The sequence below is a fragment of the Sinocyclocheilus grahami genome, unplaced genomic scaffold, assembly GCF_001515645.1.
Source record: "Sinocyclocheilus grahami isolate Dianchi unplaced genomic scaffold, SAMN03320097.WGS_v1.1 scaffold59.1, whole genome shotgun sequence".
NCBI lineage: Eukaryota > Metazoa > Chordata > Actinopteri > Cypriniformes > Cyprinidae > Sinocyclocheilus > Sinocyclocheilus grahami.
The window spans coordinates 1,404,630-1,430,287 of NW_015505238.1; the positions used below are offsets into that span (position 1 = coordinate 1,404,630).

At 35.7% G+C, this 25,658-nt stretch overlaps 1 protein-coding gene across 2 annotated transcripts in view; it reads left to right on the forward strand.

The window, feature by feature from the left end:
* The window catches only part of thrab (thyroid hormone receptor alpha b), a 167,513-nt gene that overhangs the window by 1,852 nt on the left and 140,003 nt on the right, over positions 1–25,658 (forward strand). Inside the window, exon 1 of one of the 2 annotated variants that reach the window (XM_016270988.1) lies at positions 23,626–23,789. The exons of the other annotated variant lie outside the window; for it this stretch is intronic. The gene's annotated coding sequence lies outside the window, so the exon portion shown is untranslated. Of the gene's footprint in view, positions 1–23,625; positions 23,790–25,658 lie in introns of those variants that run through there. 2 annotated transcript variants of the gene reach the window in all.

Genomic DNA, 25,658 nt, shown 5'->3' on the forward strand with positions numbered 1-25,658 from the left:
TGAGTAAAACTATCATCATGTCATACACAGACAGAAATGTAAATGTATTCACGGCAACCCGTCAAAATAAACGTTCGGTTTAACTTGAGGGCATTGGCAGAAATATATTATTATTGTTGAGTAGACTGTACGTAACAGACCGCTACTACTACTACTAAAATTATTAAAACCTTATATTTAAGGAATAAGCATTCAATATTTCTTCAATGTTTTAATTGTAATATTAAATTACCTTTATTTTCCAAAAAATTAAATTTGTTTAATTTTCATTACTTAAAAGATAGATTAAATGAATGTTTTATGCCTTAAAACAAAATGTAAATACACAACACAGAATTTCTGAGCAAAAAAATCATAAGGCTATTGTAAGAATAAATTAAACTTGTTTTATGCTTTCAAATTAGACATGCTAAAACAGAATTTGGTTACAATAAAACATAAGGTTGGACAAATAAAACATTTTATAGGGCCCTAAACGTAATATTTGTTAAACTTTTAATAAATTGATGTTAAATTGTTTAAGTTTCATGATTTTAATTAATTAGACATGCTTTTTGATTAATAAAATGTAATTTAACCATTAAAAAGGAGTCCAGAAAAAAAACAAAAAAACCGGCATCTACCCCCCCCCCCCAAAGCCGTAAACCTAGGGGAAACACTGGTGCTAGAGCAGCATGCATGCTGGGTAATTTAAATAGTCTTGAGGTTTGTCAGTCTAACAATGATGGGTTTGCAATATGAACATGGTTAGCTTGGGCCACTTCTATAAACCCATCAGGCACTTGGAAATTCTTAAAGGGTTTTTAATCCTGTGCATCATATATCAGTTGTCCTGATTATTTTGATTTGTATATTGTTGCAACATCACACCCAATCTAGATTAGTCATCGGGTTTTACACCTCAGTTGGCTGATTTCACTATTTGATTATGTAAGATGGTGAAGTATTTGCTCATTGAAATATATAAAGCTGTAAGCCTTAGCCTTCTCATTTGTGTCTGTGCATTCTGGTGTAAAATAATTTGTAGTGTAAGTAGCAGAGTGCACGTGTTGAGGCTGTGACCTGTAGTTTATCACAGCGTGCGGACTCTCACCCTGAATGTTTTTCTCTCACCCGTATTTAAGTCAACTCCTCATTAGTGAGACGGCAGACGTTAATATCACCGTTGGGGGGGCGGGCCGCCCCCCTAAAATAATGGCAGGGGAAACACGGGCTCCGAATGATCACCCGTGAACATCACCCACCACTGCTGTGGCCCCTTTGAGATAACGAGGCCCACATAAGCATTCAGACCTGCGCGCACACAGATACACACATGCAGACTCACATAGGTTTGTTTGATATCTTCCGTTGGTTTGTTATACACAAAACTCTCTGGCTTTCATTGTCCTCTTCTTGCAGGCCAACTCCCGACTGTATTTGATCTTTTTTGTCTTTAGTTTCTGTTATTGGTTTGTTCATGTGGTTTCCATGTCAATGAGGACCAGGGACTTCGGTTCAGATCTGGCCTTTTTAAACGGCTCCACACAAAAACTATCCCCTTCGCCCCACACAACCGCAATGGGCGGCAGGCACGCGAGACTAAAGTATATACTGGCCTTTATGAGAACAGAGTCTTGAGAGGCGTTTTTTTTAAGCCACACGTCACACTAATTAACAGCCCTAAATCTCAGACAGCCTTTTAATCTGGTCTCAGTGGCTTCCTTCCTGTTTCTCTTTTTGCGTTGGAAATGTTGCAAAGAACTTATTTTATTGACTATAGGTGCACACAGAGTTTATCATTGAAAGTTGGGAATTGGATATATGATTTATCTGTAAATCTTTTATGTTTAACAACAGCATATGATGAAAGTGTAGTGTGTGCTAGACTATTTGTAGCTGTCAAGAGCTGAATGTGTTAATACATAGTACCACTGCAGTATAGATAAAAATGTTTACCTCTAGCCCAATTCCTCCCACTGTGTGTACGAGATAGTATGTTTGAGAACAACAAACATTTCCAACTTCTTTAGGATGAAAAAAAATTATTGTTGTATCACTTTTATTTCTTACAGAGCATTTGGGGGTTGATGTAATTTTGCAGGTCAACATGGTTCCCTTGACAAAAAGCCTGGTATATTTCCAAGGATATTTCCATTAGGTTTTGGACTACAGAAAATAATATATATATATTTTTTTTACATGTTGTGTTTATCAAGATACTGAACAAATGGACTGCAAGGTCACATGACTTTAATGTCACCACCACTTTTTGTGTTTAAGTGTTCTTTAAAATCTTTAAGTTCCTGTAAAAGCAGACTAGTGAGTAGATAAGTTAATGTGTTCGGTGAGATTGACGTTTAATGTTCTTGACAACTTTTGTAGTTTTTGTAGTCACTTGTTAGCAACCACCTTTTTCAAGACTTAAAGGCATAAAACAGATTATTAGTATAATGTATTTTATGTCAGAATAAAAGATGAAAATATCTTGAGCTTCAGAAGTTATTTCAAAACTCATTGACTTTGGGGTGATGGAACTGGATGCTCAAAAATGCTACCTTGTTTCGGCGTTTTTGGACTCATTCCTGCAGCACTCTATTCAACCCAACCTTGATCACCATAAATAGATTATCACAGATTTGAAAATTGCAGTCTCACAGCAGTATGAGATATGTGTTGAATAAACATTATGAATGGGAATTGCACAAAACTCATTTTCAGTTTCAGTTGCTTTAGAGAAGTCTGCTTGTGTTGAGTCGTGTGTGGAAAAAGGAATACACCGTTTCTGACAACTGCAAGTCAGATGTATTGATGGAAGGCATGATTTAACAGCAGAAAAAGGCATTCGTCATCACCTCCATTTTGAGTCACCTTGGGTAATGTATAACTTCTATAGATAGTGTACACTAAAATGGATGACAGGTGAGTCGGCAAAAAATCAACAGCACTTGTAGTTATGGGTTAACCATTATGTTCAATACTAAAAGCAAATGTAGGTATTTTATTATTATTCTTTTTTTTTTTACATTATTTGTACTGCATGTATTGCAGATATGCATCTATTTATGCTTTATATTTCTATTATATATTATATTATTGGGTGTTTGGAGATGGCCATGGCATAATCCTGAGAGGTCTGTGTCATTGAAATAATCTTGAATCTGATTTCGCTATGAAACTGTTACTGCGAGGAAGAAATCCTACTTTTTAGGAGGTCTTTTTTATATAAACATTCATGCTTGGGAAATTCAGCTGGACAGTTTCCAGGAGCTGAGGGTTTGGCAGCACTGTTGTGCCACACTTCTTGATGATTTTCTTTTTATTACGCCTTTGATATTTAGGCCATCAGTTACACCAGATGCCTATTTTTACCTCAGTATACAAACCCAGAAAGTAGCTGCTGTTATTTATTTTAATCCTAAAATAGCAGCCTGATTTTCAGTAGAATCATAGTTTGGGCTATTCTGAATTTATCAGCCCATGCTGTTTACTGCTTGTATAGTTTGTGTTCTTACAGTTTACAGGAATAAATAAAGGTGAAAACACAGTTGAGTGAATAGAGTAGGTTTTTTTTGTGCGGTTGAAATGTAGGAAACTGACAGCTCTCTTGCTACAAGCCAATATGTCTTCCATTAATTTACAGCACACTGTCACAGTTGGATGTAACTCCTGTTTATGGTCACATTTCTGGCTTCTCTCAAAGAAAAAGTTCTTTATCTCATGGGAGGTTTGTGTATAAGTTTTCAAAGATTGATGTATCTGTGTTTTGTCATGTAATGGTGGTAGAAAAGTGGTTGTTTCCAGTGGAATTGCTGTTTAAAAAAAAAAGCTTCAACCTGTCAGAATGGCTGTTTCTTGAAAGACATAGTTCACCACAAAACGACAATTCTGCCATTTACTTCTGCTGAATATAAAAATTTAGTCATTTATATTTCAACAGGTTAAAATAATATCTCAAGCTTTGTGCTTGATTTATTTGTAACACATTAACCTCAAAACCTTTTCAGCTTTCTCTTTCTGCAAGTATGGTGTAGCGATATGATGACAGCACCCGAAATACTATCAAACACTCCAACGCAGCTCCATTCTTCGCAAAAGATGGATAAAAAGGCGCACAGCAAACAAAAAACTCGAAAAATTATATACGACCCGCCAAATGCTGGCCGAATCACAGAGATGCCGATTCGCACAGGACTAATATTATCACAGGACCTCGGTGTTCGGCGAAATATGGTAGGTCATTTGCGGGGGAATTTTTACTTTACAAATTACAGACATGGCCGATTCGCAGGGGATTAAGATCACAGACAACCTCCGCAATTATTACAAATGACTGGAGGTCACCAGGTAATACTAAACCCCGTGCGAATAGGGCTTAAGGCTATAGGCAGGTGAGTTTTTTTTTTTTTCAGGGTTGGAGCTGAACTCTGCAGTACTGCGGCTCTCTAGGACCGAACTTGCCTACCCCTGGGCTAGGCGATAAAATGATAACGATAATTATCGCGATATAATTTTCCTCGATAAAACGTTAACAAGAGCAGATATATTGTTTACGTGCCGAAGGCGTAACGAAACAGCGCTACTCATTTGAACCGCGACACGGACCATTTATCCGCTCGGCTCAAAGTTCAAACGACGGCGCAGCGTGAGTTTACTTAAAGCATTTACTCGCTGATGAGTCAAGAGATGCGAGCGCATACTGTGGCAACAGTCAAACACATCCATGTTTACACAGAAAAAACAATGGAAAAGCAGCGCAATCGAATAAAAAACCTGTAAAGAACTACTACTGTATGTCTGATATTTCATGCTTGCATCATGGTGACAGGCTGAAAGCTGCTGTTGTTTTTACAGAACATTTATAGTTAATGATAGTCTACTGGTGTTATACTGAATACTGAATACATATATTCAGTCATTTTGAATTTGAATTACCGTGACTTTTGAAATTTTTTGAAAGAATTTTCCTGGTATTATTTCTGAACACATAATATGTATAAGACAAGTTTGTACAATATGTAATTGTAGTTTATGCATCTTTTCTGCAAAGATATTTAACAAGTGATTTGTTTAACATTTACATCATGTTCATGTGTGCTGCTCTTAGAATAGAATTTTCTTTAACTAGAGTGATAATAAAGAAAAAGTAACTTGAATCATGTTGTAGTTACATTTTCAAGTTGACTAGTTAAAAATCGAGAATCGGTCAAACATTCCAGAAAAATCGAGATTTAATTTTTTTTGCAAAATTCATTCCTATTTAAATGTATTACAGGAGTAATGGAATATAATAATTTTGTGTATTTATACACAAGAGGCATCAGCTAGTATAAACTAGTATTTATACTAGTGTATTTAGACTACTGTTTTTCATACAAATTCCTAGAAACCATATAGTTACATTTTTACCATGATTTTGAGGTGCTATATGTGTGGTTTTGACTGGTTATTATATCTAAATGTATGTGGGTGACCAGTGGTTAATTTGAATAAAACTCAAACAGTCAGAATACAGATTTTTTTTTTGTCCATATCGCCCAGCCCTAATTAGAAGGTATCTTGTTTCAACAGTGGATGTCAGTACACACCATTTTTAAAATTAAAGTCCGCCGATGTTAATCTACTCTCCTGTCTAGTTTGTTTGCCAGACAAAATGGCAGATTTGTTATTAGTTAGAATTCCCAGTGAAGGGTCAATTACTGTACCCTAGAAATGCCTACAACAACCTAGCAACTGCTTAGCAACACTCTGCCTGTCTGTAAGTGTGTTCTGTGTCTGTGTTCTATGTCTGTTCAGACTAATCTATCTGTCTCTTTTCTGACTGTCTTTCTGTCTGTTTTGACTAACTTGTCTATCTGTTCTTGATGATCTATGTCTTTTCTGACTAGTCTGTCTGTCTGTCTGTCTGTCTGTCTATTTTTACTGACTAATCTGTCTGCTGTCTTTTTGGACTAACCTGTCTGTCTCTTAAAGTCTTTTAATAAACTTTCAGGCAAGTTTGTCTTGATTATGTTTTATAGTTGTTTGTTTAAAATATAGAGAAATGTTTGGGTCCTTCTTGTTCTGGCTTTCGGTATGAATTCTGTTGAAAGGTTCTCTGGGATATTGGAGGATGTAATGATGCTGTAGGTTACGGCCTCACTTTGCAACGTTCAGCATGTTTTATCTCTGGAACACTGCCGATGGTCAAGCCACATTAACTTCAACAGATACTGTAGGGAACAAGAGGTGTTCTGGATCAGGGTCTTGTTAAAGAAAGTTCTGTGGGACAAAGTGTGCCGTCATCACCACTCTTGTGTGAAGATAATGCCATGCACTCTTTATTTCTAACTTTAGCTGTCTTAAACTTGACTGACTAGTTCAGGAGTAACTAGTGTACTTTCCCCTCCTACTGTACATCCAAATAACCAAATATGTTAGCAACTGCCTGTGCTATATTACAACAACAATGTGCTACACTACTGTTCGAAAGTTTGTTGGTGAGGTTTCTTTATTGTCGGTAAGAATTTTGAAATAATCTCTCTTGTTCATAAAGGCTTCATTTATTTGACAAAAAATACAGTAAAACTGTAATTTTGTGAAATATTATTAAAATTTTAAATGACTGTTTTCTGTTTTAATAGATTTTAAAATTCCGTTTATTTCTGTGATGGCAATATTTCTATGAAAACTCTAGTACAATCAAATTTTTTTTTTTTTTTAAATTGAGAATATTTGATGAATAGAAAAGTAATTTTTGTAACTAATTAGAAATTAAGTGTGAATGTTTTTACTGTTACTTTTGAACTTTAATGCATCCTTGCTAAATAAATTCTTAAAAAAACAAAACAAAACAAAAAAATCTAAAAACCCAGCGCTAGATGAATATGGACAACCCCAGCGGTTGGGTTTGGAAATGTGTAACCCAACCTTCTGGATGGTTTTATTTAATTCAGCTATTGTTTAAAAAATTTATTATTTACTACTGTATATGGCTGGCTTGAAATGTACCCAAAATAGGCTATAAATTAAAAATCTGACACATAATTACTAGAGGCATCAGCAATAATCAAACAGTGAACATTTATTAATTTAGTTAATCAACTTATATATGTTCATTTATTAAACATTTTAATAAATGTTAATTTCCAACCTATTTTGACTTAATTTTAAGCAAGAAATATAGTCATTTCTGAGCAATAGAAAATAATGCTAGATTGAATTTGCTTGAACCATGATTATTATCTATACTTTTTATAGGAACATTATACTTGAGAAATTGAAAGAGTGGAGTGTATTTCTGAGTTAAATAAGCCTGACCACAAAGTAGCATGGAATGGATTTGGAATAGACCAACAGTTGTGTTGTAGCCTAGTGGGCTGTGATTCATGAGCAAGTGAGGAGGGAGAGGGCCTGGCGTGGAGACCCCTCGCTGAATGACCCTGAACCAGTGAAACCTGAAGCAGCTGTGTAGAGAGCAGCCAAGTAGTTCTATGAGCTGACCCACCTAGTGTTGTCAAAAGACGCTGTACTTCGGTACCAAGTCGGTACTAAATAAATGAAAATGTTACGGTACCAGTTTTTTTTAAGTACCGTTGGTACCGAGTACCCGGGTCAACCCGGTTCTTGATGCGCTATCCGAAAGCTATCCTCTTCATAAAAGCACTGAGACGTGGCGACCTCAAAAGAAGAAAACACATCAAACTAACAAAACACTTTAAAGACCGACACCTGGATCAAATGAAAGAGTTCAAGCAGGCAAGTTTCATTTTAATTTTTAATATTTAGATCTTCTGTTATGAATATTAGGGCTGCACGATATTGGAAAAAACTCACATTGCGATATTTTTTTTCTGCAATATATATTGTGAAATGAAAAAAAAATCAGATGACTTCAATATAGCTCTATTTGGAAAAAAAAAAATCAGTGATTGGGGTGATTTTTTTTAGACGAGTAAATCAGCATAGGAAATAAACAAATTACAAGCATAGATAAATAACAGAACAAAGATACAAATTAAATAAGCAGTGCTTTATATTTTTCAGGTAAATTGTACGTATTCAGGTACAGAAATTGAATAATCACATGTAAAATAACCCTGCATAGCCTTCACTATATAAATTAAATCTAATAAATTTGTGTTTTCTTTGTGTTTTGTTGTTTGATTAACGTTCATGACACAGAAAGCAACAGGAATATTAAACTGCTGTGAACAAAATACTATAGAACCCATTTTATTCAGTGATGCTGTCTACACTGAATGCGGCGCGGCACGACACGACAAAACCCCAGTAAACTGATGCCTCGTTTATGATGTACAGACACCGTTCAAATGATATGCAACGGTCGCTTTGTCATGTCCAGTGTAGACAGACTTTGGGGCCGTTCACATTGGGGAAAACGCCAGCCGCGAGTGAGCACTGCACGTTTCAAAATCGAAACCCGATGTGGGTGTTTTTATCACTGTATTTCTGAAGGAATCTAACTGTCTTCAGAAAATTTTGGATGTCATTTCATCTTGCATGTAAGCAGCATTTGTGAGCTGAGCGCTGCTTTGTGTACAGCCATTACCAGGGAAACCTCGATCTCTCCTGCTCTACAAGCGCCTCCTGCTGGCAGAGAAAGAATTTGCATATATATGCTGCCACAAATAGAGTGCAAGTCTGTGGGAAACACTGATGAGCATTAGAATGAAGCTTCTTTATTAACTATTTAATGCTCCTATAACTTTTATTAGGGTAAAAAAAAACAGACGGACGTGATGGTATTTACTATTTTTACACACAAGAGGCTTTTAAATGAATTGTGAATCTAAAATATGCGTGTTAGAGAATGTACAAATGGTTAACATTGTTTATGTCATAGTCCGTCAGAAAAGCAGTTCTGGGCTTTTTTTAAGCTTACTTAGTTGTTATTCTTGGCTGGATAACTAGCAGGTTTTAAAAGCCCTTTAAAGTTAAATATGTCCACAGTTTGGATTAAATGAAAATATAGTCAAATTTGATCTCCTGTATAGACTTTACAATAAGATAGCATTCATTAACATAACTTGCAGTGAGTGAACAATATATTTTTACAACATTAATTAATGTTTTTGAATGTTATTTAATACAAACACTTGATCATTCATGTTTGTTCATTGTGCATTAAATAATTTTAACAGATTTAATTTTTGATTTTATGTATTAGTAAATTTTGAAATGAACCCTAAGAAGAATAATTGCTATAACTATTGTTTAGGTCATGTAATCTAACACATGGAATCTTATTGTAAAGTGTTTTTAATGCTACAATTTCCATCTATTTGATAAACACTTGACTTAAAATATATGTAATCTTATCTAAATTTATTATAAAAGCTGAGGTTTGTTATTTACTGAAAAGTTATATTATAGCTGGTGTCAATGATCTAATGTTGCATTTGGTCAGACTCAGCCCATTGCTTTACTTAAGTTTATTATATTTTCCTTTTACAGCTGCAGGCTGAGGAAGATCATGAAACACACCAGCAAACCCTAAAACAGACAACAGTTTACAGTTGTTTTTCGGCGGCAGCAGAAATATGACAAAAACTTTTGGGTGAAACTTGTTTACTTTTTTGCGTACTTTTATTACTTGCAGAAAAACTTGAAACACAATTTTAAATAAGTATAAAGAATGGCATTGACTTTTGTACATTTAATTTTTGTTTGACTTTATTAATAAAAATAATTTGCTTTTTAATTAGCATGTTTTTGTGTTTTGCTTTGGTACCAAAATTGGTACTGAGAACCGTGGATTTTCATTGGTATTGGTACTGAATACAGAAATGTTGGTACCGTGACAACACTAAACCCACCCATAAGACACCACATAAACACTTTGGTTCAGTTGCTTGTTTCCGAACTCAAGTTTGATTCCATGCTTCTTCCCCCACAGGTCTCTTTCATTGTACTTTTCAGTCTGAACGTCGGTACGTTTGCGTCATCTCTATGAGTTCCTCTGTGAGTACTAGTGGCAGCTGTTTACTACTGTAACTAGGTAACGACGAGACGCTAGTTCCACTGTGTTATTGAAGCATTTATCCCCTTGGATTTATCGCCAAACTTTAAACAGCAAGACATGTGAAGAATGCAAGCTTCTTCACGTAGGTGATTATTCTGTGACAAGCAGAGTTGAGAAATGCTTTAAGTAAGTGTGACCGGGAAGTTATACTTCATTGATCATTCAGGATGGATTGTTTTCTTTCTAGTTGTGAACTGTACACTATGCTAGGGCTGCATGATAAATCAAAATAAAACCAAAATCACAATATGGCTTAGTGCGATTATGAATCGCAAAAGCTGCGATTTAATAAAATTTATGCTCTGTGCGTTTCAGTATGAAGCACAGCACTGTGTTCTTTTACACGTAAGCAGCTCATGATATAATGTTTTCAGTGTCAGAGTGCCTCAGTTTGCAGTAAATGTCCGTTAAATTTTTTCCCAAATTCTGTTTTAATTCCGTTTTTCCATTTTAATCTTTCGATATTCTGTTTTTTTTTTCATTAATTAATTTTTTTTCATTCATTTCTTCTGTACATTCACTTTTTCATTCATTTCATTCATTTGTCTAGACTGTTGGTTAAATTAAATTGTATTAATCAAAAGCATGTCTAATTTAATTGAAATCATGAAACTTACAATATTACACAGCAATTTATTAAAAGTTGAACACAAATTTATTTTTTAAGGCCCTATGAAATATTTTTTTATTTTTCTGCTAAAATTCTGGTACATAATTTTTCTGGTAAATATTCATTTAAAACAAATGTTTTAGTAATAATTGTATTAATAGAAGCAGTAGCTACTATCATTACATTCAATAATATTTCTTTTACCGTTTCTTCAAGTTATACTGAACTTTTATTTTGACCGGCTGCATTTTCTGCATTGCGGAAATCATAGGACCCTAATATTGCATAGATTGTCCAGTTTTGTTTCTAAAGTGCCATCCTCAGAATCAGGTAGGTAGGTACAGTCTGAAAACGAACCATCTCCAACCAAGAATATTATGTTCTTAAATGTCTGTCTAATCGATCACCTGTCAGGTTACTGTCTTCATTTATATCTCAGTGTGCTTCTAAATGAAGTCATGTGCGTTCTGAATGCTCCTGTCCACGTTCCCACCTGGCTGAGGTATGTGGCGGCCCGTCACATGCAGATCAGCCATCCATGACCCAGTTTAAACTCAAACCTATGTTTAATAAGATAAGAGGAGCCTTGGACTGTGTCATGAATGTTGCTGATGTAAGGCTCGTCTGTAATAACGGCCTGGAGCTTTAGGTTATTGCCTTCTTGTGGTCATCAGAGCAGAATGATTTCAGAGGTTGACATCAAAAGACACTGTGTGGCAAAATTGTGGGTGCATCACTGCCCGGTATCACATCGAGGAAATCAGGTCACAGAAAATGTAAAAGGAAGCATATAGCCATCTCATAATGACCTGATAGCACAGAAGGTGAGAGTCATCCATTTATAGCCGTCATAAGTTCCTTGCATGTTTCTAGAGCAAACATCTGCAGCAGGCAGCTCGGTATGTCTGCCTGAAAGCCAGAGGGTTTCTCATCTGACTTTAACAAGTGGTAAAAGTAAAGGGGAAAAATAGGTCATGCATTTGAGAAGCAATACTTTATCTGAAAATGAAAAAGGTGTCAAACGCTAGCTCCTCGCTCTCTGGCTGCTGTACAGATTTGAGACGGGAGAGCTATTTGACTCGGCATGCGGACGGGGCCCCATTTTGGCTTTCACCCCAGCAGATCAATCTCTACATCGGTGAGATAGTTTTTTTTTTTCTCTCTCTTTCTCTCTCTGTGTGTGAAAGCTTTCTCTATTGCTTTTTTTATTTTGTCTTGAGGCTGTTCAATCAATCATAAATAAACAGAATATAACTTTGACAGAAAGGTGAGCATTACTGAGGGAAAAGCAGTTGTGTAGTAATAGAAGAGCTGGTTGATTTTGTCTGCAATATTAACTTCAACATCGGTAGCATTGTGTATATTACAGTGACATTATTTCTAAGTTTCCTAATTTAGTTTTATGCTTTCCTAAAGACTGTCATACAAATGGTTGTGATCTCACCCTGTATCGCAACTTGCGAGCATGTTAAATAGTAATGCACATGCACTGAAGCACAGGAAGAAAGTTCTTCTTCTTGAAAGAAACAAGCCCATTCATTTTCCTTAACAAAATAAATATCTTAATAGAAAAATCAATTTCTTAGTTTCTGCATGTTCTGCATGTGATATTGTTTCAAATCATGAAACAGGTTTGTGTTGAAAGTGAAGTGACATGTGGCCAAGTATGGTGACCCATACTCAGAATTTGTGCTCTGCATTTAACCCATCCAAGATTCGATTCGATTTGATTCAGTATCGATTATTTTGGATATATATCATGTACAGTACATGCCAAATTTTCTCAAGAAAAAAAAAACCTCAGCTAATACTGTAAAGTTGGTACTACATTACTATAATACTGAAGGTTAAAATGGACTGATTTGTTAAAATTACACCAATTTAAAAAAAAATAAAGTTACAATTACATAATAATATTTCTACTTCAATTCGTTTTTTTAAATATAAACATAGTGGTGGCTGTCATAAAAACTTGATGGATTTATTCAAACATAAATTAAACATTAAAGAACAGTCAAATTTATAATGAATATGTTATATGGGGAATATATTTATCAAAATGCCCCTCTCTACAGTTTATTTTTCTATTTGATTAATGAGGTAAATGTGACGTTACGTGACATTGTTTACAAGATGTTATATTGACGTCTTTGCGCGGAGGAAACACTGATTGAGCGATTACATGAGACCGGATACGGATTGTAAAGTTGTGCTCTCTCTTTTAACTTATCTTCGGATGTTTAGTCAAGAATTGGGGAAGTCGTGGCCTAATGGTTAGAGAGTTGGACTCGTAACCCAAAGGTTGCGAGTTCGAGTCTCAGGTCCAGGGATTGTAGGTGGGGGGAATGAATGTACAGCTCTCTCCCACCTTCAATACCACGACTAAAGTGCCCTTGAGCAAGGCACCTAACCCCCAACTGCTCCCTGGGCGCTGCAGCATAAATGGCTGGCCACTGCTCTGGTTGTGTGTTCACGGTGTGTGTGTGTTCACTGCTATGTGTGTGTGTACTTAGGATGGGTTAAATGCAGAGCACTAATTCCTAGAATAGGTACCATACTTGGCCACATGTCACGTCAGTTTCACTTTCACTTTATTTCGTGCTGAAACTGGTATTAATGTGGAGGAGATTAACAGTTCACGTGCGCCTCTGTTCTGTTCTGTTGAACTGTTGAACACTACAGCGATCTGTCCCTCTACATTAAACTGCCAAAACGGCATTTATTGTTTAAATACTGCAATACAATGGACAGAATAAAACTTTGTTTCATATTAAAAGTACAAAAAGCACAATGCTTTTTGCGATATATTGGATGGGAAGTTCAATGTTCTTCAATGTTCAATGTTCCATCCATTAACTGAAAACAGGCTAGACTAATCGATTCTTGGGATTTAAGAATCGATATCGTTCCGTAAATATGAGAATCGACTTCGGCGCATAAATTTTATATCGAACATTTATCGGACTCTTCATAGGGTTAAATGCAGAGCACTAATTCCTAGAATAGGTTCCATACTTGGCCACATGTCACGTCACTTTCACTTTCACTTTATTTCGTGCTGAAACTGGTATTAATGTGGAGGAGATTAACAGTTCACGTACGCCTCTGTTCTGTTCTGTTGAACTGTTGAACACTACAGCGATCTGTCCCTCTACATTAAACCGCCAAAACGGCATTTATTGTTTGAATACTGCAATACAATGGACAGAATAAAACTTTGTTTCATATTAAAAGTACAAAAAGCACAATGCTTTTTGCGATATATTGGATGGGAAGTTCAATGTTCTTCAATGTTCAATGTTCCATCCATTAACTGAAAACAGGCTAGACTAATCGATTCTTGGGATTTAAGAATCGATATCGTTCCGTAAATATGAGAATCGACTTCGGCGCATAAATTTTATATCGAACATTTATCGGACTCTTCATACCGTTTTATCGAGGAAAATTATATCGCGATAATTATTGTTATTGATTTATCGCCCAGCCCTAAATTTTAGTATATTTATTTTCACTAGGGTTGAGTTAAGTGAAATCTGTTTTGAATTGATTCATTATTCTTCATCACACAAAAAATGTTCACCAAAGTCATTTTTCAAAGCTAAATAGAATAATGTGTTCAATATCATCAAAAGCAGCCAGTTGACACAAACCACATTTATCAATGTTTAAAGTCTAATGGTTTATTTCATGTAATTTGAGGTCATATTTTCTTGTGCCTTACATAGTTTTTGTGTTGTCGTCTGGCTAATTCTCTTGCTTCTACCAAATGACAAATTAATTTGAGTTGTGAATGTTGTGACTTTGATTGACTCACAACCTTTGACTTCAACAACAAAAGATATGTGAAACATTTTTTTCCCATAGCTGATAATCTATTTATTTTTCTGTCCTATCTATGCAGTTGTATAGTTGCATTTTATTATTTGCTTTGGCATTGTTTTTTTTTTCCCTGTCTGACCTATTTTTGAGTCGTGATTCACCAGTTCAGATATAGTTAAGCTTTGAGATTTTATATGTGGTGCTCCAATCCAGCAGACACATTTTCCACAACAGCCATAAAGCAGCTGCCAGTTTATTTGCTCATTTGTCAATAATACATTACGGGCTGACCATCTGTGTCAGCTTCCAAATAGAGCACATATTTATGCACATTTGTGTGCAGCTAGTGAATCTTCATATTATTGACAGTTTGTGTGAATCTGTCAGTGAGAAAGAGAGTTTCTTTATATCACTGTGCAGTTTAGAAGCTGTTTAACTGGTATTAAAATTATTTTATTTCAGCTTCTATTCCACATCAATATATACAGTATATATATAATTTTCTACAGTTTGTCATGAAAATTTGCTGAATATGTTCTCGCCCCCAGGCCATCCAAGATATAGATGACTAATGCATCACATTTGCTCACCAGTGAGTCCTCTGCAGTGGATGGGTGCCGTCAGAATGAGAGTCCAAACGGCTGATAAAAACATCACAATAATCCACAAGTAATCCACACAAGCTGAGTGTTTGTAAGAAACAAACCCATTATTAACCCTCTGGGGTCTGAGGGTGTTTTGGGCCCTGGAGAAGTTTTGACATGTCCTGACATTTGTGCTTTTTTCAGTTGCTAATAAACATTTTATGTTTATTAATATTTGCTTTCGATAAGACTTGCTTAGTTTAAAAGTAGACATGTCAAGCTTTCTATAGATATATCTCTCATGTCTCTTTGTTGAGTATTTGCTGAGTTACAGTTCATTTTAATGACGCGTCTCTAAATAAAGATTACGCAGACGAAGGCGGCAGACAGCACACCCTGTTTGTTTTCTTTATTTTATAAATGCAGTTCTGTTGTTATTATGTGTGTATACAAATAAAAGTAGACCCTTTACAGATTCGATTGATGTATTGCTCTTATCTGTAAGATCAAAACTGAAAGTGTAATTTAAGTTATTTTCGGTGTTATCAGGAGAAGATGCCACAAAACACGTATCCGCGTTAATCGACCTCAGAGGGTTAAGGTGTTTTTAACCATAATCCGTGACTTTGTGCCAAAATACCAGTTCGTAATCCATAATAATGCTTGTGCTCTCACATCAAAACCCAACAACATATTTGTTTAGAACTGTTTTGGACTTTCTGCTTATAAACAGTGTTTGATGTTTGCATACTTCTCTTCTTATTCAGACGAGACAAATTGTTTCAATATAGGGACTTGTATATTAGCCTCAATGATTTGAAGTTAAAAACATCTTAATGATTCATTTGTTTATTACATATGTAGTTTTTCACTTTACAAGATGATAATGGATGGACTATTTGATTATTTTTTAATTACTTTTATGCTTTTATTAGCTCTCATTCTGATGGTATTCATTTACTGCAGAGAATCCATTGGTAAGCAAGTGATGTAATGCTACATTTCTTTTAATCTTCAGTTATGTAAAGCAGGATTTTAGACCAATAGGATTTCAAAGTGGGTGGGGCTAACCAGTGTGATTCCACAGAAGTAGTAAACCAGTAACTGACAAATTGTCATGTTGTTTGTTTCAAAAACTCAATTTACATGGAAGACAGAGTTTTTATTGCCTAATCCCTTTACGTATGATGTGGTGCTAGTCTTTCATTCACAGGCCTCCAAATATCTGTTCTGTTATTTTTTCTCTCTCCTTTGTTCTGGTAGAAGGAACATATAAGCTTTAACTTTTTACTGACCCTTTGCTCTCAATAAAGGCAGAAAATATATTTTCTATGAGCAAGTAAAGCTAGTTTTTCCATAGGCAGGGTGTTCTGCTTTCACTGGCCGTTTCTCACACTTAAGACCACACGGTATCACCTGGAGGCTGGGGAATAGGCTGTATGTGAACCCTCTCCTGTTGCCTCTTAGCATAATGCAGCATTGGCTTTAAGCCGTTCCTCTGGAGGCTGTTGTGTGAATCTGGGCTCAGCTTAGAGGAATGGCTCGGATGGCTTTATTTCCACAGTTGAGCCTGTTTTTTTTTTTTGGCCAATATCTGATATATTTTATTTATCCCTCACTGGATACAGTGAAGAAGGCTTAGTTGGGATTAACATGGGAATTGGATGAACGTCCATACACCAGTGGGCGGGCGAGCAAGATATGACTATGTACTGTGTGACAGGCTTAGGGCCCTATGAAATCAGTTTTATTTTTCCGTTTTCCGTTTTTTTCCAGATTCCGTTTAAATTTTTCTAGACTCTATTTTAAGGGTTAAATTAAATTGTATTCATCAAAAGCATGTCTAATTAATTGTAATCATGACACTAACAATAATAAACAGCAATTTAACAAAAATTACATTTTTAAGGCCCTAAAAAGTTTCAATTTTTTAAAAAATTGTTTCAAAATTCAGTTTTATAGTTTACAAAATTCAGTTTTTTAAATTAATTTTCTGGATTCCATTTGAATAGTTTCTATAAATATTGATAATCAAAAGAATCTCTAATTAATTGATTTTTAGAAGAAAAAAAAACTAATTTATTTTCTGGTAAATATTCCTTTAAATATAATGTTTTAATAATAATTTTATTGTTAGTAGTAGTACTATCATTACATTAAATAATATTTCTGTCAAGCTTTCTTCAAGTTAAACCAAACTTTTATTTGGACTGGTGGCTGTGAAAACATTTAAGTTTCTGTTTGTATATGACGATAGTGTTTCTCAAAAGAAATGGTAAAATGCTCATGAAGTGACTCTCAAAGCAGTTCTAGAGATCATGTTCATGTGTTCATATACTTGCATACTAAATTGTGTGAAGCTTGTGGTATTTTCAGCCTCTGAAACCTCAATATGTATGTAGTAAACGAAACCGCACGTCTATTCCATTCATTCACACAGAGACACACAGGACATGCAGGATTCATATTTAAATGGTATTTTTTCTATCAAAACTGAATAAATAATAAACTGTAAATCCGTTCAGCGTTCTGCAACAAATATTTTTTGGAAATTCTCGACTATTTAAGTCATAAAGTGTGCAGGATACATTAAAATTCATCACAAGTTTCGGCAGGTGCGTAAAATGATACTTAAGCCCCAAGTATACTTCGTTTTTGTGCGCTTACACTAGCGTATACTCCTTTTGATGTTATGAGCGAACGCGGGTGGTCAACACATGCACTCTAGAAAGCTTCATCCATGTCCAATGTCTAACCATTGCTGCACTGTTTCATACCCTCTCGCTCACACTTTCGTACAAAGTATATGCACGGTTACAAAAATCGGGTGGTGCACGTACAGTAAACACGTACTGTTCTGATGATGGAATTCGCGTCACGTGCACTGTACGCTGGCCCTCGTGTACACCTAAAAAGTGAAGTATACTTTGAGCTTAAGTTGGGTAGTCATGCCGGTGTCCTACCGAACTCAACAGCGCCCCACAAATTTTGCAATGTAAATATGTGGTGAAAAATGGAACTGCAGCACGTTCTAATTGATAGCTATTTGGGCAGTTTTGAGACTGCCCTGCTTATTTTCACATTACCTTATCTTGCTCCAGACCAGGGCGATATCAGTCAGCTCTAGCTATATGTGTCTGCATCAGGTCAGAAACTAACTGGCATGTCTGTTTTTCCTACGTGGAGTAGTGTTTTAAATTAATGAAAGTGTTTGTTTTGAGATGAGACATGATAGTCGTTTCCTCACTTAAATGTCTCTACAACTTGTAACATTCTAAATCAATATTCGGAGACAATATTAAGCATTCCATGTGTGTGTGTACTTCCAAGTCTGTCCTGTCAATCAACATTAGCCCACATGCTGAATAACGCAAGGACATTAGATCTCTGCCCAAAGTGTGTGTGCATGTATTCAGCGATTGGACTATAAAGATTATACATTTTTTATCAGTCATTCTGATTTCAAGTTTATTATAAACTAGCGCTACAAACCACAATCTAAATTTACGGTCAGGAGCCGCTACTGCCTACTTGCTACATGGTCAGAACTGTTCACTGTTCTCACTGTTTCTTTTCCACTGTATCTGTACCACCACACTTGAATCATAATTCTGAATCGCAGCAGAAGTGATATTTTTTGTTTATTTAAATTGAATCAAATTGACAGCTTGCAAATTAGAATCAAATTGATACTTAGCCCTAATTTTAAGACTTTCTTTGCGCCATGATTTGTGGCAGATGTTAGTGCAGAGAGCTCCTCTACTCTGTCTGAGACTGAAGCAAAAGTCTTGTTATGCAGTAGCTGTTTCATGAATTAGTATTAGTTTTGCTAGCTGGTCCTAATTATTAAACTGTATGTATTTTTTAGAATCTCTCGAACTCCTTTATTTTCTTCAGAGTCAACTTGAACCCCTTTGGCAAATCAGTTGTTGGATTGAACTGTTGCTGCTGTCTTCAATAAAAATCTCATCCATATAGCTTATGTGGTTTCAACACAGGAGAAACTTCATTATTCATATGCTAAGGTTATTGGATAGGGTGTAGGAAAACTTGTGCCAGACGTCAATTGACTAATGTGTTAGAGCCTTTTGCTTTTTTAATGGAAACTTCACTGTAGCACTTTGCTGTAAAGAAAAACACATAGATGGGGTTCCAATAAAGGTGTCTTGTGTCAGTTTGGGGGGATCTAGGATGCATTCAAGTGACCTACATAGTTTAACTTGATACACAGCAGTCCCTTCTCAACTGGCAGTAATTGAGAGCTCCCCCCCTTCACCTTGCAACATACAGTAGGTAAATAAAACTAAATGCAAAGATGCGTTTTGTCCCCCTGTGCTCCCATCATTCTTTCAAGCAGTCTGCTATAGGACCATTGAGATCGATTCAATGTACATTGACACCACGTCACAGTATGTGCTCTCAGAGATATACAGTAACACTTGATATTCAGTGACAAGATCAAAAAGTGAAAGATATTGTTTCGGCTCGGGGTCTTCAGTTTCAGCGTCGCTCTTTGTCGTATGGGTGGTCTAGCTTAATGTTATTCATCTCTCATCCGTGCATGTGGCGTCTGTCATCCAGCCTCTGTCTTAATCGGTCGCCAGGGATGACCTTTTCTTCCTCGCCAGACGAGAACATCAGCAGGTTTAAATGCCATCAAATTTGGTCTCCTGAAATTGTAACCTTTCTTAATGGGAACCGATGAAATCCGCTGGAAATGTACAACAGACAAATATGTCTTTTCACATAAATTTAGCTTGTCAGAATTGCACAGGCTCATTGGAAGACACATTGATTTAAACCATTTGATATAATAATTAGAATAAAAATATTTGTATTTTAATTTTAATTAAACCCATATTTACTACTACTTAAAGCACTAATAATTCAATAACAATAATACATTTGAATAAAAAACATTATTTTTAAGAGATTATCACAGATTACAAAACTTAATAATATTTATACATTTATTTTGTTTTAATTGGAAAGTTGTATTCATTCATTTGATTACCATCTTTTTTGAGAATAGAAAATCCATTTAAAAATTCAAAAAAAAAAGAAAAACACATTTCATAACATTTTAACTAGTATTTTTAACATGCGGATAGATTATGTAATTGTTAACGTTTTATGAATTCAGTTGATTATGCATCCGTAAACTGTTAAAATGGAATCGAAAACAGAACAAAAAAATTAAATATGACAAAACAGAATTTGTCAGGGAAAAAAATGATTTCATAACGCCCTATTTCTGTGACTCAGAATACAAGTATAAATCTTTCATTTTTTAAAGTGATTAGTCTACTTTGAGAACCAATGCTTTAAACTAGGGCTGAACGATTTTGGAAAATAATCTAATTGCAATATTTTTTTACCAATATTGCGATTGCGATTTAATATGCAATTATTTTTTAAAGCTCTTTATGTTCTGTATTATTCAACAAAGACAAACTATATTCAATAACAATAATACATTTGAATAAAAAACATTATTTTTAAGAGATTATCACAGATTACAAAACTTAATAATATTTATACATTTATTTTGTTTTAATTGGAAAGTTGTATTCATTCATTTGATTACCATCTTTTTTGAGAATAGAAAATCCATTTAAAAATTCTAAAAAAAAAGAAAAACACATTTCATAACATTTTAACTAGTATTTTTAACATGCGGATAGATTATGTAATTGTTAACGTTTTATGAATTCAGTTGATTATGCATCCGTAAACTGTTAAAATGGAATCGAAAACAGAACAAAAAAATTAAAATATGACAAAACAGAATTTGTCAGGGAAAAAAATGATTTCATAACGCCCTATTTCTGTGACTCAGAATACAAGTATAAATCTTTCATTTTTTAAAGTGATTAGTCTACTTTGAGAACCAATGCTTTAAACTAGGGCTGAACGATTTTGGAAAATAATCTAATTGCAATATTTTTTTACCAATATTGCGATTGCGATTTAATATGCAATTATTTTTTAAAGCTCTTTATGTTCTGTATTATTCAACAAAGACAAACTATAAATCATTGTATAGTATGACCAACACAATATTAGATAGATTAAACATAAATGTTCTGTAGGCCAGGTCTATATGTTGCGATGAAATTAGGTGATGCATGCATTGATATGAATGACATTTTTATTTAACAACTACAATCACAATATATTGACTGATTTGTTGAACTTTCAACCTTGTAAGCATGTAATAATTAAGACAACATAAAACAAATAAGCACAAATAAGCCTGGTGTAAACATTAATATGAAAGTCAGTAACAAATCACACAAACTAAAGTAGGTTGCAGAAATATAAAAACAAATCTGTTGTGTTACCACACTACTTTAGGTAATTCAAAGTCACTATAATAAACATATGTAAACATGTGCACTGCACTTTTTAAACACTGTCTGTTAACTTTAGACCAGTGGTTCTCAAACTTTTTTGGTCGCGCCCCCGTTTAAACCTATAAAAAAATAATAGACAATAGACTGTATAGGGCGCGACACGACAAAACCCGACATAAAACTGATGTCTTGTTCTATTTATGATGTACTGACACAAAGTTAAAATGATTTGCAACAGTCGCTTTGTCGCATCCAGTGTAGAGCTGTTGCGGCGCGACGCACAACTGTTGCGTCCGGTATAGACACGGTGAGTGAAGCCGAGAGCAAGATATGCCTCGTCATATTCTTTTAAATGGCCAGCGCCTGCCTGGGTCTGTGCGACTTCATCTATGGCTTTTCTCTTCCCTTTCACAAACCGATCCATCTCACATTCTAAGTTATGTCCTTTGGCTGTTTACGTTTTATTTATTTTCTTTTTCTGCTGATGGCCCACGCTAGACTTGAAGCTGCGCTGCTTAGACTGATGGGTGTGTGTGTCATCAAAGCACTGCGAGAGCTATAAGAGAGCTCGGATGTCTCCTTATGCTTTCTCTCGCCGTACTTTGACGTCATACACCGATCGATCGTCAAGTCGAACACACCTCTTCACTCTCGTGTGTCAGGTGACCGAGTGTAATCGCAGCCTCTGCGATTGAAAAATCATGTTTTTTCATATCGTGATATTATCGCAAATACAATCAATCGTTCAGCCCTACTTTAAACGGCAACTAGAAATGGAAAATAGAATCTAAGTACACAGATGATGTATTTAGTGATTTTGTGTTGCAAATCTGTGCTCATTTGTATTTTACTGGCCCAGTGCACGAGCCATTAACTGCAAATGTAATTCAAACATACGTCACACCTCTGGTCATTCTGATTTGAAAGGTTTACAGTGGTGTCAAAATGGTAATAAAAGCTCTTAAGCATAGTAAAATTGCCTCTCCATTAATTTTTTCATGTCTGCTAAGAAGACATGGGGTTAATATCGGATATATATCAGCCATTAATAGATATTTCATTGTGCATGCTCAAATGCACCTTATTTTTTAAATTTACATTACCTTTGCTGTCATCTGATGTGAAATAATGGTGAAATTTTGCAGGCAAAAAAAAGTCCATTGTCTTTTGTATACATGTAGGGATGTATGAACCACAGCTCACGCAGAAGTCATTTAGCAAATTTGAAATATTCATGGGGAAATCTTTTGCAGAAATTCCTGGTCGAATAGATTCCTATTAAAATGACTCTATTTTTCAGAAGAACTCGGATGTCTCCTTATGCTTTCTCTCGCCGTACTTTGACGTCATACACCGATCGATCGTCAAGTCGAACACACCTCTTCACTCTCGTGTGTCAGGTGACCGAGTGTAATCGCAGCCTCTGCGATTGAAAAATCATGTTTTTTCATATCGTGATATTATCGCAAATACAATCAATCGTTCAGCCCTACTTTAAACGGCAACTAGAAATGGAAAATAGAATCTAAGTACACAGATGATGTATTTAGTGATTTTGTGTTGCAAATCTGTGCTCATTTGTATTTTACTGGCCCAGTGCACGAGCCATTAACTGCAAATGTAATTCAAACATACGTCACACCTCTGGTCATTCTGATTTGAAAGGTTTACAGTGGTGTCAAAATGGTAATAAAAGCTCTTAAGCATAGTAAAATTGCCTCTCCATTAATTTTTTCATGTCTGCTAAGAAGACATGGGGTTAATATCGGATATATATCAGCCATTAATAGATATTTCATTGTGCATGCTCAAATGCACCTTATTTTTTAAATTTACATTACCTTTGCTGTCATCTGATGTGAAATAATGGTGAAATTTTGCAGGCAAAAAGGTCCATTATCTATTGTCAACAGTGTAGGGATGTATGAAGCACAGCTCACACAGAAGTCATTTTCAAACCAAGCAGCTTTCTGCTGGCCTTTGGGGCAAATTTGAAATCTGCATGGGGAAATCTTTTGCAGGAATGCATGAGTGCATAGAATCCTATTAAAATGACTGGATTTCGCAGAACAACAGTAAATGTGGCTGCACCTTAAAATCAGTTTAGACATGATTTGAACATGGCTCTTTCTGTGACAGAGTTATGTATTTACTTCAGCTCCTTTGGCCAGGCATGGCTTTAGGTGTAACCTCACTTAGCCACAGGATTATGTCCGTAAGCCTTTTAGAGGTATAAGCCTTACTGTCTTGTGAACATAGCTAGTCTCTTTTCCCCAAGAACAAATTCTCCTATCGGATGTGTATGGTCCATTCTGCCTCTAGACCAGCTTCAGCTTTCAAAGATGCATCTTCTTCAGTCTAAGGTGTAAATGTGAAATATTGAATCTCTGGAAGACAGGCTCTTTCAGGCAAAGGTAAGAGACATGGGAGAGCAGAGTCCTCTTCTTATATTCAGGGGTCCTGTGATCTCATGATCCCATCATCTGGAGCTTAGATAGAAAATGATAGCATTGCTGAGATTATCTACTCATATGTGATGAGATAAAAACAACTCGATATGTTCTGTTTTGGTTTGTTGTGGGCTTTTTTTGTTAGGCTTAAATGTCGGATTGATTTATTTTTCTTTATATCTGCTTTTCGAATTGTGGTGTTCAACCAGAAGAGTTTTACTGAAGAAGGACAAGCCACTATCTTGCTTGATCATAACTTTTTCCTCAGCAAACTCGAAGCCACATTGTCTTAAATTACTAATAATAATATAAGCAAGCAACGGCAGAAGAGTATTTGGTAATTTAATGAAATATTATTTCTAAAATATTTCTACACTAAGCCCCGAAGGAACAAATCACACACATTTGCAGAGAAAAGTTACTCCATAATCTTTGAGTCTGTCACCTTTTTTCCATTCTTGTAAAATAGTTGAGCCAAATCATTGAGTAGGTGAGGTTCTGCTGATCAAAATTGAATTGTTTAGAATCAGCTAATGGGACGCCGCCTTAAGGCCCCTATATACTTCAAAATAAGTTATTTTTCGTTCTTTGTTTGAGGGCAAAAAGAAGTTTGTAAAGGCTAAGCGACGGTATATTGTTTTCGACCATTCCGACACCCCTGTGCTGCTGGAGGCGGGGTTGTAAACATGTGTCACGCCACCCGCGTGTACCCCCTAAACACAACAATGTTGGCGGCTGTGAGAGAAGAACAGTTTCGTAAACATCTGGCAGTAGCATTGATCTATTCAATGACAAAGAAAAAGAACAAGAACAAGCGACGTAGATGGTATGTGCTTCCACTTAACAAATTAAAAATTATTATTTTTTATTTATTCAGCAAATGTGGAGCACAGATGAGGAAGTGCATTTTTCATACTTCAGAATGTGCGCCGCGCGGTTTGACGATCTCTTGAGAAGCGTATCCCCATATGGGAAACATGCAAAACCGCACAGGACACAGATTACCACTACGGAGAGACTGGCCTTGACACTCTGAGTAGCCTACTAGCTTGTGGGGCCACGCAACAAAGTGTGGCTGAAACATTCAAGATTGGACCGTGCACAGCCCGTAAGATAGTCGCTGAGATGTGTTCTCCTGTGAATGAGAAACGGTCCGGAGGGGGGGGAATAGCATGTCAAAGAAGGCGGAGTTCCAGAACACACCCACCGACTGCATAATCGCCACAGACCAATGGTAGCTCAAACGAACTCCCCCAAAAAGTTTGCTTTGGTGAGCTGTTTCGAACTTCCAAAACGAACTTCATTTCGGCCTGATTTTGTTCGAAATGACGTCATTTCAGTTGTAACGAATCAGCTCATGGGAAATATGAATAATTAATCATAACTAGTTATAATTAATGATGAATATTTTAGATCCGCTGTAGATATTTAGCTGACCTCTCAGGGTCAACTGTCTTGTCAATTCTAAGAACGTTAATTTCCTGGTTAAGGGAAATAACTTCCTTACTGTACAATTCTACAAAAGCTTGTAGCATAAATCTGCATGATTAAGTGACTCAGTTATGAGCAAACAATGAACCACGTCAAGTGTGATACAAGTAAGGTTTTATTAACCACATAAACACTTAAACTAGTCTAACATACTACATAAACACATACACTGGTCTAACATCCTACATAAACACATAAACTGGTCTAACATACACATACACACACACACACGCATACAATTGGTATAGGAAAGGGTTAAAGCTTAACTCAGTACAGAAAGAGGCATAAGGAATGAAATTTATGGAACCATTTGCATATTCAGCAGATCTACACCTAAGGGAA